The 18149-nt window shown below is 35.2% G+C and overlaps 1 long non-coding RNA gene and 1 pseudogene across 2 annotated transcripts in view; both read right to left on the reverse strand.

The window, feature by feature from the left end:
- The window catches only part of LOC110597406 (uncharacterized), a 37929-nt gene extending 30366 nt beyond the window's left edge, over nucleotides 1-7563 (reverse strand). The window contains exon 1 of the long non-coding RNA XR_013427983.1: nucleotides 7373-7563. This is a non-coding gene — a long non-coding RNA (uncharacterized LOC110597406). The remainder of the gene's footprint in view (nucleotides 1-7372) is intronic.
- Nucleotides 1-18149, reverse strand: part of LOC120885895 (small ribosomal subunit protein uS5m-like) — a 439518-nt pseudogene that overhangs the window by 310506 nt on the left and 110863 nt on the right. The window lies entirely within an intron of this gene.

Genomic DNA, 18149 nt, shown 5'->3' on the forward strand with positions numbered 1-18149 from the left:
AAAAAAATAATGAGTCCTAGTATTCAGTGACATATAATATTTTTTAAGTATTTTTGCAGAGGTACTTTGTGACTATATAAATAGATTGATTTTCAATGTTTTAAATTTTTTTAAAATTGCTCTTATTCTTCACATGTACTAAAATTTTTTTAATTTGTTTTGATGTTATAGCTGGAAAAATTGATACAAAGCTAAATTGAAGCAAGATAAGACTCCTCTTCTTTTACCATATTATCTGTTCTCTAATGTGGAACCACAGAGAAAGATTAAAAGAAAGGTCACCTTATATTTAGCAGAAAGAAATGTATGCAGACAGTTGATAGCCTGAAATGCTTAATAAAATGAAATTGAGTCTGGAACCATAAACATTCAGAGACCACTCATTTCTTATAATACATAGATAAAAGCCAATGGATGGCAGAGGATACTTAACCAAGCTGTGTTTTCTATCCTGCATGTCATTGATATAATTTCAAGTGTTCAAAGGGGTATTGATATAAAGAAGCAATTTCAATAGATTAAGAAAAAGTTCAAGGTATGCACTTAAGTTTAAGAGGAGTTTATCTAGATGGCTTGCTAGACAAGCCTGGAGAACAATAATTTGGAGGCTCAGATTCTGCTGGAAGCAGATAAGAGATATCTGAGTTACAAATGTGCGGAGAGATAATCATAGAGCATTTCTACTCTAAGGGCAAACGTGAAGAGAAGGGAAAGTAAATGAATAGCTAACGTGTGTTTAAAAATCTAAGAGATGCCAGACACTATCATGTATTTATTTCATTTCATCCTCACAGTGATATGACAGTTTATAGATGAAAGAGCTGAGCCTTATAATAAATAATTTGTTCATATTAGAAAACAGTAATTGATAAATCAAGTTTCTAACTTGTTCATATATGTGTCATCAACTCTTCGAAGAAGAACAGTTCTGTTCTTTTCTCCTCCTATTCAAAGTGCTCTATAATTTCAGTTGTTATCCTCATCACTCACCTTACTATTCTCAAAAGCCATCCTGCCCTTCATGTATTCTTGAGTACTCTCATCTCCATCCACTGAGTTTTTCAATCTCTTCAAGTTCAATCTTGTCAGTCCCTCTCTAATGTAGTTCTACAGGGCTCTGCTGCCTCTGCCAAATCCCCCTGCTCTTGGTCCCTGTATGGTGCTTTTTGGTAATCCTTGCATATGCTGATCAGAGTACTCAAATTTAGTCATGGGGATTCCCTTTCAATGCTACTTTCTATTTTCTAAATCCATCATTGCACTGGATGCTAAGTATATAAGCTCACAACGATGTCTTAACAAAACTATATTTGTCCTATAGAACTCAGCCCTGGACCTAGAATAAAATACATTTAATTATTAGGATAAACAGCAAAAGTTATAACACTTGCTTTAAGGTTTGCAAAATTCCTTTGCTTAGGTTGTCTCATCAATTAAATCACCTCATTAAGTACTCATAAGAACCTTGGATAAATATTATATTTTACTGTAATTATTATACTATAATAGATAATGTTTCCTTCATTTTACCCCTAAGGGGATGAAGGATCAGAAAGGATAGAATCATTGGCACAAGGTTACATTGTACCTACATTATACTTGGCATTCGTGCCTCTCTTGGGATCAGCACTCAATATGATCTGATGAAAGAGTAAAATGAATAAGCTGGTATGCTTCAAACATGACAGATCTTAAAAACTTTGAGTATGAATGATCCCGATTACAAAACATTCCTTATGCTCCTTAAAACATTTATGAAGGTATTATGATGATGAGTTAGGATTTCAAATAATCATTGAATTATATCTAGTTTTGTTTTCCAAGTAAATAGCATGTGGTTAGAACAGGACAATGCAAAGCAGGAATCAAATTTCAGAAAAAAGCTGCATAAACAATCAGATTTGTTCCATATGTAGAGCCCCAAGTATGTCGGAGAGAACTTTGATTTTATAAATGGCAAGTGGGTCAGGGCAAGTTTGGATGAGGTGGGGTGGGATAGAGAGTAGATGATGTTATGTGGTTGCTTCTACCTTGATGAGAAGCAGCAACCCAGGGGTAACTCAGATCTGTCTGACCCATGAACTTGCACATAAGTAGAGTTTAAGGATTTTAATTTGGAGCTTTATGCAGAGAAAATAACTCAAAGTCTTCCTATAAAATACAAGACATACATAAAAGATACATGAAAATTCAAGGAGAGATTTAAAGTAAGATTCTGGCCTTTCTTAAACAGAAGCTATGGAACAGCCATGGCCCACATATCCTAAAGACTGCAACAGGGTCCATCCCTTCCCATCTGGCTTCTACTACACAGGCCTCCTGTCTGCCTCTTGTGAAGTAAGCTTATCTCTTTCACAATCCAATCATTCCTCATAAGTACCCCTTGCTCATTGCATGTTAACCAGCTCTATCTTCCTAACCTGACCAATCTGGGGCTGTAAGGATCAGCTATGTTCCACTTCCAGCAGAGCACCCTCTGGAAGCTGCTATAGAGAAAAGGTAAGGGGATTGATTTAAAGATCCTTCAATGGAGATGGAAAGTCAGTTCATGCTTGAAGCACAAGTGAAACAGCCTCCTTGAGTGATGGTGCACTGGACTCCTTGTGTGCCATCATGACCAACCTCCTTACCAAGAGTACTCTTTTCATCATTTAACGCATTTTAGCTGGTGGTATGGGTCATCCATCTTCATTCTTCTTAAGGACAAGCTGAGTACAGATTTAATTGAATCGAACTTGGAACAATTTGAAAATCATTTTCAGGAATAAAGTTAAAAGAGGGGGAAATTTTCTATAGTAAAGATGAAAAACTAATGACTCAAGCATCAAAAAGAAAAAAAGGGCAGAAAAATAAGAAATGAACATTTATATATTTCAGAATTAAAATATAGGAAAAAACTACTTTATCATGGATTTAGTCTCTAGCTCAGTGTTAGTGGGGCTTTACTCCTAGTTCAAACACCACTTGATTTCCAAAAAAATTATTAAATATTGTTTGGTTTCTTTTTTCTCAGCTATTAAATGGTAATTTTGCTTATTGAAATTTGTAGCTTGGGACAGATCCAATAAGAGGAGAAAACAGAAAAAAATCTAGGAAACAAATGTTCTAAGGACCTTCATGATCCAGGAGTGTCTATTACTTAGAAGAACTTTAGAATTGTTAAATTAAAGGGAAGATAAACATACACAATGCAAGACCCAGAATGGTGTAATTTTTCATCAGTGTAGAAAATGACACTTTTTATTTAAAACCCAAACTTATAAATCTCTTTTGTTTAGTAGAGAAGTATATTTTCACTTAGGAAAACACTAATTGTTCAATAGAATTCTCACTGAAGACAGTTCCTAGCTATGTGGCAACACAATATAGAAATTCTCAGAACTGGTAACAAAGATACTACATGGGTCTACATGTTTCTAGAAGAATGGTGAGATTTGGGGGTAAAGGGAATGGAGTCCTCAAGCTTGACATCAGAAAAGGAAAGAATAGAGTTCTAGCCTCATAGGAACAAGTATAAAACCCAAAAGATGAGGAAGGAAGAAGTTTTAATTAGTGCCTTAGAGATGTACATGATAGTGAGAGTCACTGTGGTAATATTTATATAGTAATCTCTAGAAATTAGGGAAATGCAAATTAAAACTACATTCTGATCTCATCTCTTTCCAGTCAGAATAGCAATTATCAAGAATAAGAATAACAAGAGATGTTGGCAAAGATTTGGGGAAAAGAGGTACCCTTATACATTATTGGTGGGACTTCAAATAAGAACAACCATTCTGAAAAGCATATGAAGATTCCTGCAAAAACTAGGAATTGGACCACCACATGGCCCAGGTACCCAACTCCTTGGTATATATGCAAAACGTTTAAAACCAGCATACTATAATGATGCAGCCATGTCAATGTTTATAGCAGCACAATTCACAATAGCCAAGCTATGGAGCCAATCTAGGTGTCCTTCAAAAGATGAATAAAGAAAAATATATACAGAAAAAAATATGCCAAGGACAATATGACATAACCCAAGATCAAGGTGGGCTTTGCAAGATGTTTAATTAACCATGGGAATATTGTTAACTACAACACCTAACTTCAGAGCAATGTTGATAAAAATATTTTTATACAAACAGATGAGTAGGGTGGGTTTGGGCATTCATTCCAGCACTTATTAACTCTGTGATCTCTAGGAATTTATATAAGTCTTTTGTGCCACATTTTCTTCCTCTTCCAGACCCCACACCACAAGTTATGAAGATGAACTTCACAAAGTGCTGAGCACACTGTCAGCTATGAAGATGTTCAACAGTGTTCTGCATGATCAAAATCTTATTGCTGAGAATGATATGGGGTGATATAACAAAGCTCTTGGTAAACCATAAAGAAATATATGTGCACTATTTTTAATATGAATTGAAAATTGAAAAAAATATGCTCCATGTGGTTTCTGGGTTTTAGAATGAATATGATCACTTACTAATAATGATAGTAATTAATATCATTTATGTTGCCTCCTAGACAAATCTCTATATGCTTTTTTCGACCTCTTTAATATGGATTAATGATTGTCTATATTTTTTCTGTATTTTAGTATAAGTGGAGTCCATTAGTCTATGAATTAGTACGTTTATCAAAGTTAATATCACAATATAGACGAATAGTGGTCAATGAAAAGACCTGTTTGTAATGTTGTGCATTGATTTAATTGAATACTACTTAGTTATGAGTCATAGTGCCGAAAGAGTTTTCCTCTATTGCAATTCAGTTATTCTACACATTATATCAAAAGAGATCCTGATTAGCTCCTACAGATGATGGGGACAATGACTGGTAACATAAAGAAGAGCATTCCTAGGAGTAAACACTGCCAACAGCACAACATACCTGTTGCCTCTAAGCAGTAGCCCTGCCACTGTGTGTCTTGGGTGAGGAGTCATCTATCAGGCTAGCTGAGATTTTTTTTCATCCGTCTCAAGCTCTATTTTTTAACAAAATTTGTGGGTATCCACATTCCAATTCATGTTTCAAATATACCATTAAGCCCCTATATCCAGAGTGGCTTTCAAAATTTAATTTGATTTGGAAAAAGATAGTTTCAATATAGAATCTCTAAATTTGATTTGTTAGTGATGTTTATGGTCTCTTCCACAAAAGTTCACAATATGATCAAGTACAGAAAGCAGGAGAATGGATGGAAATTTTATAGTAACACACATATGCATGCACACACACAAACCCACAAAATAACAAATACTTTCAGAACATATACCAGATAATGCAAATAAATATGTAGAAGTGTTTCTTAAAACCCTAGAATAACAAAAGATCTTTGCCCTCAAGATTACCATGCTATGGTTGGAAGTTCTCACATGCCAGCAAGGGTAACACCATAAGGCAATGTACTGAGACTTATAAAAGAGGTATGAATAATATGCTTGGTGTTTTTATTAATCTCTGTAAATAATGGAGCAAAATCCTCCAGGGTTTCATTTCCAGGAGCCTGCACTATGCCTTTAGTATTATGAGCTCAGGGCTCAGTGACTGATGTCTGCTGATAAATTTCTTGAGTCTCTGCATAGCTGAAAATGTCTTTCTCTTGCTATTGCACTTAAGAACAACATGTCAAGATGTAAAATTTGGTTCACATTTGATTTTTCTAACAGTTTTATGCATGTTTACATATATTGTTGCTTTCTGGTTTTGAGTATTTCAGAAGAGAAATTTACCCTGAAAGTTCTCTTCTAGAAGAAACCATTTTTGTATTGGCAGCATTAAACTCCTTAGTTTTGCTTTCAGGCTTAAACCTCATCAGGGAAAGGCTCCATGTTAATTTCTACCAAGGAATTTTTCGTGACTAGGGTAAGCCTTCTTTCTCTAAGAATCTTTGAGAGTTCTGAAAGATTTTCTTCAGTTATGATTATCTGGTGATTCTAACTCATTCATCTTTGCCTGGATCAGTTTTTGCCATACAGAAGCTCTTCAACTTATATTCAGCTCACATTCCATTAGGACAATCATAAATTGAATGTATCATAAATCAAAAATACATTTAATTCATCTACCCTAGTGAATATCACAGCATAACCATATAGAACACACTAGAGCATAGATTGTTCAACACATGACAGAGTCACCCTGAACTGAGGCTCATTGCCTCCACTTGGCATCTCCAGAGTATCACAGCATATCACTAGCTCAAGAAAGATCCAAGTTTAAAATTCAAAGCTCAAAGCATGTTTTCCACTGAATGTGTATTGTGTTTGTAACACTGTAACACTACAAAAAAAAAAAAAGATCACAAGTTGAACTACTGTCAGGATCATCCATATTTCCTTGAGTTTTTTTTTTGTCATTCATACTTCTGGTGCTTTCTCTTCTGACTGGTCACTTCTACATACTGGGTATGTTTTTAAAATTTATATTTTGTTTCACTGATTTGATTTTTAGCAATGCTCAGTCTTCATACAAGATAAAGATCTTATTTTTACTTTATACATATTTTTCTACAATTACGTCTATTTGGTCGAAGCACTACCACTAACTTTCCATCTTGTAGAATTTAAAAAAATGCAAGAGTTTATAATTTTCTGTAAAACGTTTATTCCAAAATATGTATTGTTTTCTTTACTCAAGCCTCTTCGTTATTTAATTTGTTCTTTAAATTTGCTTTAAGAAACAAAGCAAACAAAAAAACCCCTCACTCATCTTTAAATTTGGGTTGTTAATTTTCAATAGTTTGGCCAAAGGTTTAGATACCTTGATTCTAAAAGACTGGTGAAGGGTCAGGAATATCAGTATCATTTGGGAGCTTATGAAAACTGATGACTCAGATTCTCCTGCTCAGACCTGATGATTCAGAATCTGCATTTCAGTAAGACCCCCAGATAATGCATATATAAGTTAACATTTGAAAAAGCCTGGTCTACAGGAGCTATGTAATTGTTGGGGGGGGGGATGCATCTCAATCAGCTAGGGCAGGGCAGATAAAGATAGAAGTAATGATGTCTCTTCATCTTTCTAAGGTGTGGGTGGGGAAATCTTGCTTCTCAAGCTTCTCTGTGGCCAAAGACTGTAGAATTCAGTCTAAAAAGTGTTTTTCTAAATGTGTATTTAATAAATCGTCATGGTTTTCTCCCTAAAGTAAAGATGAAGTCAGACAAAAGCAACCTAACTGAGAATTTCAAAGCCAGTCCAGTGGAAGACTACAGAGGAGTGCAACCCTTGGCAGGGGAGGCAGGGGATGAAAGAGCTTGGTTCTGTTTTAGTTGTCTTTTTCATTGCTATGACTAGTCCCACAACAAGAACAATGTAGCAGAAGAAAAACTTATTTTAGCTCATGGCTTCAGGGGTCTCAGTTCATAGATGGTCAACTTACCAACTCTAGTTCAGGGCCTGAGGTGGGGCAGATAATCATGGAAGCAGGGTGTGGAAGAGGAAGGCAGCTCATCACATGGCAATCAGGAAGCATAGAAAACTCCCCTGACTAGGAACAAAATATAAATCCCAGAGGCAAGCTCCCAGTGACCTATTTCCTGCAGCCACATCTTACCAGCTTATAGTGACTGCTCAGTTAATCCATCAATGGATAATCCACTGATTGGGTCACAGCTCTCATAATCTGATCATCTACCTATGAACTTTATTGCACTGTCTCATACACAAGCTTTGTGCGGAGAACTCATAACTGAGTCATAATATCATCCATGAAAGAACTAATATCTATATCATATGGATATCATAAAATTACAAGATTATATATATGTTCAATGATTAATGTCAGGGTGATCACTAAAAAATCAAGTAATCTGTAATGACAAAGTAGAAAGTCAACTTGTTTAATGAATTTAAATAAACTGGAAATTTATTTTCCAGAAAAGCTATTAAAACAACTTTAATTTATCATTGTGTTATTCAGGTGTAAATGTGTGATACTCATTGTAAAAGAAAATGAGTGTTGTAAGTTAGAAATCACTCAAATGAAAAAGGATTTCTAAGACATTCACAATATCTGCCTGAATGCTGTGCTTTTTAAAAAGAGCTACATATGCACAAATAACCATGCTCCAGGGGCCTATATGAAAAAAATTACTTAAAATACATGAAAATGAAATAGCAATATGTGAAGAATCTATAAATCAACCATAAATATTCCTTCTTCACAACAAAACAGGGTAACACCAGATATTCATGTCATTTTATGATAAAAGGAGTCTTTTTGCTGGAGAAAATTGTTTCAGATGTTGGCAGATAAAGAGGAGAAAGAAACTGAGAGGAGACTAAGTGAAAAAGTTTAAAGTATTTGAGAAGCAGTCTTATTCGACTCTGTTTTGTGAGAAAATAAGAAACAAACATTTTAAATATGCCACATGACTATCTTTGCTGTCAGCTAAGGGGGAAGAAAAAACAGGTTATAGGAAAGGGAAAAAAATACCTTTGAAAGTGTCTTGTACAAATCAATATTTCTTAGTCTTTAATGTGTATAGGATTTATCAGGGGATCTTATTAAAATAAAGATTCTGATTGAGCTTGGTCTGGGGTGACATTTCAATTTCTGCATCTCTAACAAGCAAGCTCCCAGGTGATGCTGATGTTGCTAGTCTTGGATGACATGATAAATTCCAAGGATTCAGAAAATTCCACAGATTTGTGCTCCAATATTGAATCTAACATCTCATCTATATCTACAAATCACAAATCCATATCTATAATTGTGTAACTTAGACTCCTGGAGGTCTCTGAGCCTTAATTAGGTGGATATGGATAATACTTTGCTGATCCTGTTGATACAGGTAATAAGATAAATATTAATCAATCTCCAGGCACATAGTAGATATTCAGTGACCATCACTTTCTTTTACTGAGTGCTTGAAACTTTATATGTTCAAACTGACGTTATCAAAGACATCATTATTACATCTTAAATATAATGAAAATAAATAGGTCATGATACCACCTAAATAAGTCAAAATATGTCATTTCATTTTTATAGCATTTCTCTTTTCATGTAGTTTGGCAAACATCTCATTTATAAGCAGAACATGATTAGAGGGAAAGAAATTGTTGGAAAAATGTTGCAAACATTTGGAAAAGCAAGAGGCTGAAATTCAGATTGCGATGATGACTTCCTCCCATGACACTTTTGTCCAACAATCATTTAGGGCCTTGGCAGCAGACAATGTTGTAGTGAACCATAATTTCACCAATTTAAAGCTGAAAGGAGTTTAAATCAAATGAAAGTGGGAGTCTTCCAAGTGTATGTAGAAAATGAACAGACATGTTGTAAAAATAAAATGACCAGCACACATGTCAAATAGAAACAGAATATGAGGAAATAAGATCTTAAAGTGTATCTACCTGATGTGTTAAACCTTCTTACAACAGCCTATAACAATCACCAAAGGGACTAAAGAGGAAGCTGGGTTTTCCTAAATTTTGTGTCCTCATTTCAGAACCCCAGTAGACTGACATTTATGTCATTCACCTCTAGATGTCCACTTGCTATTTCTCAATTATCCACTTGTCTCTCATTTAGTTACTCTGGGTTTATGTATTAGTGATACATGGCAACTCTCAAATGCATCTCAGAAGTATGAAGCAACATCTTAAATAACTAATGCTTTTTCTAGAAAACACTTTGAAAAGTCCTAAACATCTAGTTTAGACACAAATATGTAATCCTTTAGCTTTATTTCTTATAGTAGCTCCAGGTCACACAGGTGAAACCTAGTTCTCTGTCCACTATCTTGAACATTCTCTACTAAAATGTGATGTGGGAATGAGGTTGGTATTTTGTCTTTAATGTGAATTTAAAAAAACAGCAGAAATGTAATAAAAGTCAAACTCATAAATTGATTATAAATTCAAAAAATTAAAAATATAATGTCCTATATGTATTCAAACCACTGGCATGACTTCAGGCCTCAACTGTCATCATGTAGTCAGAAATACTTATAAGCCATGTTTATAAAAAGAAGTGGCAATGAGCCCTCAGCAGAGGGCCAAATCTCATGCTGTGCTTGGAAGCCATAGGTGATGTTCTCCTGTGATGCCACTTGTCTTCTGACATGACAGGAGCTACACAGTCTCTCTGCAAAACAAGTTTTCTCTAACAGTGGAATAGAATGGGGAAAATTCTATTTTCAAAGGGCTTTTAAGATACCATCAAAAAAGTTACTATTAATAAGATTAAAACAAAATTCCTCTCATTTTCTGTGGATATCTCAGAATAAACTTTCAGGCAAAAAAGAACTGAAAATAAAATCTCCATCATAGTAACATATAGTTTAAAAGTTTGATCTAAACTGAGAAATCCTTGGAGGAGGCCTGTACTCACCTGCATATGATCTGCTGAATTCAAACTCTTCGGACTAAAAGAGAATCTAAAGATGACAGGCAGGGGCTTCTCTAATTTTAAAGATCCTGAAACTCAGGTTGCTTAACCAATTTGCCTAAGTCATAAGGTCATCAGAAAGATATCCTTGGAGACAAAATGGGTTCAATACCATATCAAGTCTTTAATATACTTAAAAATCAGTCTCTTAACTAGTGTTTCTACATCCACGGCCCATACAACTCTCCACCTTCCAACAAATTCAACAAATTTCTCCTCAAGTTCTGCATTATTTGTCAATGGCATATCTCTCTTTCAAACCAATTTACTTTTCATTCATTACCGTTTACATTCATTGCCCTCCAACCCATTCCCAGGACAGACTTATATCATCCTACAATGGTGCAGGTAGACTTATTTCTCTACTGCTCCATTTCCCCAAGTTCCCCATGTGGTTGGTCATTTTTATGCTCTATTTTCAGTTTATACATATTATTGTACATTGTTATCCCTTTCTGTGGCTTATTTTGCCCATGGTACTAATGGATCTCAGTAAATATTCTACATATAACTTATTGGTGGATCACTTTTCCATTTACACGGTAGTAATTTCATTAAGTCAAGGGTCTTTATGTTCTCCTGGGACTCACCAATCTGTGATTAAGCTACAAAGCAACAGTGTGCACTGTGTCTTCACAAAGCCTATGGGTAGGGACTTAGTCATCTAGACTTGGTTGAGTAATATTATATCATCGCTATCCTCTCTGTTGTTTATGAAAGAAGGAACAATGCTTGAACAGATGCTACTGATAACTCCAGAATTGAACAGTGGACCACTAGGGGATGAAGCTCTGACCTTCCTCAGAAATTCCAACTTCATCAATAAGGACCCATAATAAGCCATCTACTGATTGATACAGATTATCATATAGACTTTGAAAATTGTCATTATCCTCATGTTAGACACAAAATGGCTAACTTTGAGAGTGAGGATGAGGCCTCAGCCTCCTACCTTAGGAAGAAGTTTAAATAGGACACTCTTAACACTTGCATTTACAAGTTCATCTGCTTCACAATAGTAAGCTGATTTAAACAGAAGTTGAATTTTCAAGTAACTCAGGAGTGATTTTCCAAAAATCACTAATTATCCATTTATAAAGAAACCGAGTTGCAAACTAAGAAAAGCATCCTGAAAAAGATAAAGTTTCAAAGGATAATTTTGATAAAATTATCAGTATCAGTTTTTTTCCCAATCATTAAAATGACTTTTTTGTTGAAAAGAGTTGTCAATTAAAAATAACTTTATCAAAAATATAAAGGCAGGGACTGGGGATGTGGCTCAGCAGTAGAGTGCTCGCCTAGCACGTGTGATGCACTGGGTTCAATTCTCAGCACTATGTAAAAATAAATAAGTAAAATAAAGATATTAAAAAAAGTATATATATATATATATATATATATATATGTATACATATATATATAAAATAAATAAGTAAAATAAAGATATTAAAAAAAGTATATATATATATATATATGTATACATATATATATAATAAATAAGTAAAATAAAGATATTTTAAAAAGTATATATATATATATATATATATATCCTAAAGAAGAAACCATATTAAATGAAAATATTGTAAGCTTTTCAACTTGGACCAACAATGTCATTATAAATATTAGAAAAAGATATTAATACCAAATTAAAATAAATGCATTTAACAAATCTTAGAAGTACTAAAGTGCATAAATGGTAGCAAGATTTATCAGGCCAATATTAGATAAACAAGATTACATTAATGGTAAAAAGAACAGTGAAGTCACTTCTGCCCTTTTTCATCAATCAATGCAAAACCAAACTTTATCTTGAATGACCAAGCTGAAGACCCTTAAGTGCAGTGTTTCCATCTATATTTTAGACTTGAAAAGAGCTAAGAATCTGTAGGTTAATCATAAAAACAAAACAAAAACTATCATTCCCCACCCTCAGAAAATAGCAAGAAAAATTGCAATTGTATTGATTAATAAAAGAGGAAATAGAAACCCTTAAATAGTCATAATGCATAATCATTTTCTTGCATGTACACAGCTCAAGAGTCCAGGGAATCTCAAGACAAAAATTTATGAACTTCTAAGCATTAGGACTTCCATGCACTAAGAGAGGAAAATGCAAATGATTGAAGAAGAAAATAATTTTCTTTCAAGAACTTAAAAAGGTTCACACACATAATTTTTAAAGAATATTAGCAGCAAAAAAATTAAACAATGAAGTACATGAGAAAACAAGTTTCTATGAACATGAACCAATACCAAAAACTAAAACAAAACAAGAAAACAACCATCCAACCAACAGAAAAAACCCTTCCCCCATTAGACATGGTTTTAATGCAGATTACTGTTTTTTTAAAAGTCAATTTAGAATATATCTGTGTTTAAAATGGGATAATAAAATATGACATAGTCAATTTAGAAAAAGGATAATTGCTTGAGTGAATAGCTACCAAGATGCATCGTAAACTAGAAAAATTTACAGGATTCATCTAGAATTCAGCAGAGACAAAGTAATGTGTGTGTGGGGGGGAATAAAAACATACCAAAGAGACATGGAAGATTAAAAAAAAATTTATTCAAAGACTCGAAAAGAAGGGAATAAAATAAAGATAATATTTAGAGACAAAATGTATTAGAAATTCTACAAAGGATAAAACGATTACACATTCAGAAAGACCAAGAATTCAAAGTAGTAAATAAATAGATTCAGAATTTATTATTGTATAAACTCCAGATACAATATATTTAAATTGGGCATATCAGACGGGAAAGGAAGCGGTACAGTCCCATCCCCCACAGCAGACACTCCATCAAGGCAATCAGCGGCCACCATCTTGGAAAGCTGAAGTATACACCGCCACTCTCCGACAGATTGCAACATCAAAACAGGTGTGTGTCACTCAGCTCACCCCCCAGACATCGGGGAATTCGCATAAAATCTCTCCTAGGCTTTCCAGGGGAGGGAGTTTCAGAGTGAGCCTGCATAAAGACTAGGGGAAAACTAGAGACACCTGACCTTCAACCCCTTCTCCCATCAGCAGCCAAAACGAAACCTGTCTATCCAGCACTGGGGGAGGGGCAAGCAGAAAAAATCAAAGTGATAGAGTGCCGGGGATCCCAAAAACCAACAGTGGGACCCCAGAGATCCAGGCCGACTGATTCGTGCGGCCTGCTCAGCGGCTACAGAAGGTGTGGTGCCGCAGAGAAGTGATTAATTAGCAAGCAGGGAGAAAAGTGGCTGTGAGTTGGTGGAATCCCGCCAGGCAAGCCAGCACTGACCCCCGGACTGAGTACAGGATTTCAGAGGGGGAAGGAAGCGGTACAGTTCTATCCCCCACAACGGAAACAAAACAATAGAGTGCCGGGGTTCCCAATAGTCACCCTCCACACCCAACAAACGGCAGGCCCAGAGTACAGTTTGAACTGCTGAGAGCCATCACTCAGGGGAAATCTGGTCTAGCAGGAGAAACCAAGACTAGCAGGAGAAACCAGGAGACTAGAGGCAAGGCCCTCGCGACTGGGCGGCTGGAAACTGCCTGCCTGCCGTGACAGGGAGCTGAAACCAAACAGAGATAGTCCAGTCACACCCCCCCCCATTAGGACACCCCAGCAAGGAGCCTAGGGCCCGCCATAGCAGAGTAGTGTCCTCACTGGAGATCGGATGTCGGAATTCCTTCCCAGCGGAATCCACATTAGCAGGCATAGTTTAACAACACAAAGGAGAGACATCAGAGTAATACAGAACCAAAACAAAGCTATAGAAGAGAGCAGAAACACGACAATCAAAAAGAGCTGGAAAGTAACATGGACAACATGAAAAAACAAGGGAAAAAAGGAGTACAAACAATGCAAGACAACTTAATTCTACAGGAGGACATAGAAACATCAGAAGCAGGGATAGGGAAAGAACTCAAGGCATACCTAACTCAAATGGAAAGGTATATTAGAGAAGACATGAGACAGCAAGTCCAAGAAATAAAAGTATATTTTGAAATTGAATTAAACAAACAAATTCAAATGGCAAAGAACGAGCTCTACCAGGAGATAGAGATCTTAAAAAAAATCAAACAATAATCCTAGAATTGCAGGAAACTATAAACCAAATTAAAAACTCAAACGAAAATATTACAAATAGACTTGATCAAGTAGAAGTCAGAACATCAGATAATGAAGACAAGGTTTATCAACTTGAAAAGAGTATAGTCAACACAGAAAAGATGCTTAAATCCCACAAGCAATCTATTCAAGAGATATGGGATGTCATAAAAAAACTAAATTTGAGAGTCATCGGGATAGAAGAAGGCACAGAGTTTCAAACCAAAGGAATGGACAGCATATTAAATGAAATAATTGTAGAAAACTTCTCAGAGATGAAAGATAGAATGGATTGCCAAATCCTGGAAGCCTACAGAACCCCAAACATTCAAAACCATAATAGACCAACTCCAAGACACATAATAATGAAGATAGCCAACATACAGAACAAGGAGAGAATATTAAAAGCTACGAGAGAAAAGAGGCAGATTACATTCAGGGGTAAACCAATTAGGTTAACGACAGATTTCTCATCACAGACTTTGAAAGCAAGAAGATCCTGGAACAATGTATTTCAAACGCTGAAAAATAATGGATTCCAACCACGAATACTGAATCCAGCAAAATTGAGCTTCAGATTTGACAATGAAATTAAAATCTTTCACGATAAACAAAAGCTAAAAGAATTCACAGCAAGAAAACCAGCACTGCAAAGTATTTTGAGCAAAATACTACAAGAAGAGGAATTGAAAAATAGCACCCAAAACCAATAGCAGGAGATATCTCAGTAAAGGGGGGGGGAATAACCAAAAAGTAAAACTAGCCAAACTAAAATAAATAAATAAAGAAGCATGACTGGAAGTACAAATCATATCTCAATTGTAACCTTAAATGTTAATGGCCTAAACTCACCAATCAAGAGACATAGGCTGGTAACTTGGATCAAAAAAACAAATCCAACAATATGCTGCCTTCAGGAGACTCATATGATAGAAAAAGACATACACAGGCTGAAGGTAAAAGGTTGGAAAAAATCATACCACTCACATGGCCCTCAGAAGCAAGCAGGAGTGGCCATACTCATATCGAATAAAATCAACTTCAAACCTAAGGTAATCAAGAAGGATAAAGAAGGGCACTATATACTGTTAAAAGGAACCATCCACCAACAAGACATAACAATTATCAATTTGTATGCACCAAACAATGGAGCTGCAACGTTCATAAAACAAACCCTCCTCAAGTTCAAGAATCAAATAGACCACAACACAATAATTATGGGTGACTTCAACACACCGCTCTCGCCATTAGACAGATCCTCTAGACAAAAACTGAATAAAGAAACTATAGAACTCAACAGCACAATCAACAACCTAGACTTAACCGACATTTATAGAATATATCAACCATCATCAAGTGGATACACGTTCTTCTCAGCAGCACATGGATCCTACTCAAAGATAGACCATATATTATGCCATAAGACAAATCTTAGTAAATATAAAGGCGTGGAGATAATACCATGCACCTTATCTGACCATAATGGAATGAAATTGGAAATCAATGATAAAAGAAGGAAGGAAAAACCCTACACCACATGGAAAATGAACAATATGTTATTGAATGATCAATGGGTTACAGAAGACATAAAGGAGGAGATGAAAAAATTCTTAGAGTCAAATGATAATACAGACACAACATACCGGAGTCTATGGGACACAATGAAAGCAGTTTTAAGAGTGAAATTCATTTCTTGGAGTTCTTTCCTCAAAAAAAGAAAAAACCAACAAATAAATGAACTCACATTACGCCTCAAAAATCTAGAAAAGGAAGGGCAAAGCAACAGCAAATGTAGTAGAAGACAAGAAATAATCAAAATTAGAGCAGAAATCAATAAAATTGAAACAAAAAAAAATCGAAAAAACTGATAAAACTAAAAGTTAGTTCTTTGAAAAAATAAGTAAGATAGACAAGCCCTTAGCCATGCTAACGAAAAAAAGAAGAGATGGAACTCAAATTACTAACATACGGGATGAAAAAGGCAATATCACAACAGATGCTACAGAAATACAGAAGACAATTAGAAATTATTTTGAAAACTTATATTCCAATAAAATAGAAGATAGTGAAAACATCGATAAATTTCTTAAGTCATATGATTTGCCCAGACTGAGTCAGGAGGATACACACAATTTGAACAGACCAATATCAATGGATGAAATTGAAGAAGCCATCAAAAGACTACCAACCAAGAAAAGCCCAGGACCGGATGGGTATACAGTGGAGTTTTACAAAACCTTTAAAGAAGAATTAATACCAATACTTTTCAAGTTATTTCAGGAAATAGAAAAAGAGGGAGCTCTTCCAAATTCATTCTATGAGGCCAACATCACCCTGATTCCGAAACCAGACAAAGACACCTCAAAGAAAGAAAACTACAGACCAATATCTCTAATGAACCTAGATGCAAAAATCCTCAATAAAATTCTGGCAAATCGAATACAAAAACACATCAAAAAAATTGTGCACCATGATCAAGTAGGATTCATCCCTGGTATGCAAGGCTGGTTCAATATACGGAAATCAATAAATGTTATTCACCACATCAATAGACTTAAAGATAAGAACCATATGATCATCTCAATAGACATAGAGAAAGCATTCGACAAAGTACAGCATCCCTTTATGTTCAAAACACTTGAAAAACTAGGGATAACAGGAGCGTACCTTGACATTGTAAAAGCTATCTATGCTAAGCCTCAGGCTAGCATCATTCTGAATGGACAAAAGTTGAAGGCATTCCCTCTAAAATCTGGAACAAGACAGGGATGCCCTCTATCACCACTTCTATTCAATATAGTTCTCGAAACACTGGCCAGAGCAATTAGACAGACGAAAGAAATTAAAGGCATAAAAATAGGAAAAGAAGAATTTAAATTATCACTATTTGCAGATGACATGATTCTATACTTAGAAGACCCAAAAGGGTCTACAAAGAAACTACTAGAACTAATAAATGAATTCAGCAAAGTGGCAGGATATAAAATCAACACGCATAAATCAAAGGCATTTTTATATATCAGCGACAAAACTTCTGAAACGGAAATGAGGAAAAACACTCCATTCACAATATCCTCAAAAAAAAATAAAATACTTGGGAATCAACCTAACAAAAGAGGTGAAAGATTTATACAATGAAAACTACAGAACCCTAAAAAGAGAAGTAGAAGAAGATCTTAGAAGATGGAAAAATATACCCTGTTCATGGATAGGCAGAACTAACATTATCAAAATGGCGATATTACCAAAAGTTCTCTATAGGTTTAATGCAATGCCAATCAAAATCCCAATGGCATTTCTTGAAGAAATAGATAAAGCAATCATGAAATTCATATGGAAAAATAAAAGACCCAGAATAGCAAAAGCAATTTTAAGCAGGAAGTGTGAATCAGGCGGTATAGCGATACCAGATTTCAAACTATATTACAGAGCAATAGTGACAAAAACAGCATGGTACTGGTACCAAAACAGGCGAGTGGACCAATGGTATAGAATAGAGGACACAGAGACTAATCCACAAAGTTACAACTATCTTATATTTGATAAAGGGGCTAAAAGCATGCAATGGAGGAAGGATAGCATCTTCAACAAATGGTGTTGGGAAAACTGGAAATCCATATGCAAAAAAATGAAACTGAATCCCTTCCTCTCGCCATGCACAAAAGTTAACTCT

Source organism: Ictidomys tridecemlineatus, chromosome 11 (assembly GCF_052094955.1).
Source record: "Ictidomys tridecemlineatus isolate mIctTri1 chromosome 11, mIctTri1.hap1, whole genome shotgun sequence".
NCBI lineage: Eukaryota > Metazoa > Chordata > Mammalia > Rodentia > Sciuridae > Ictidomys > Ictidomys tridecemlineatus.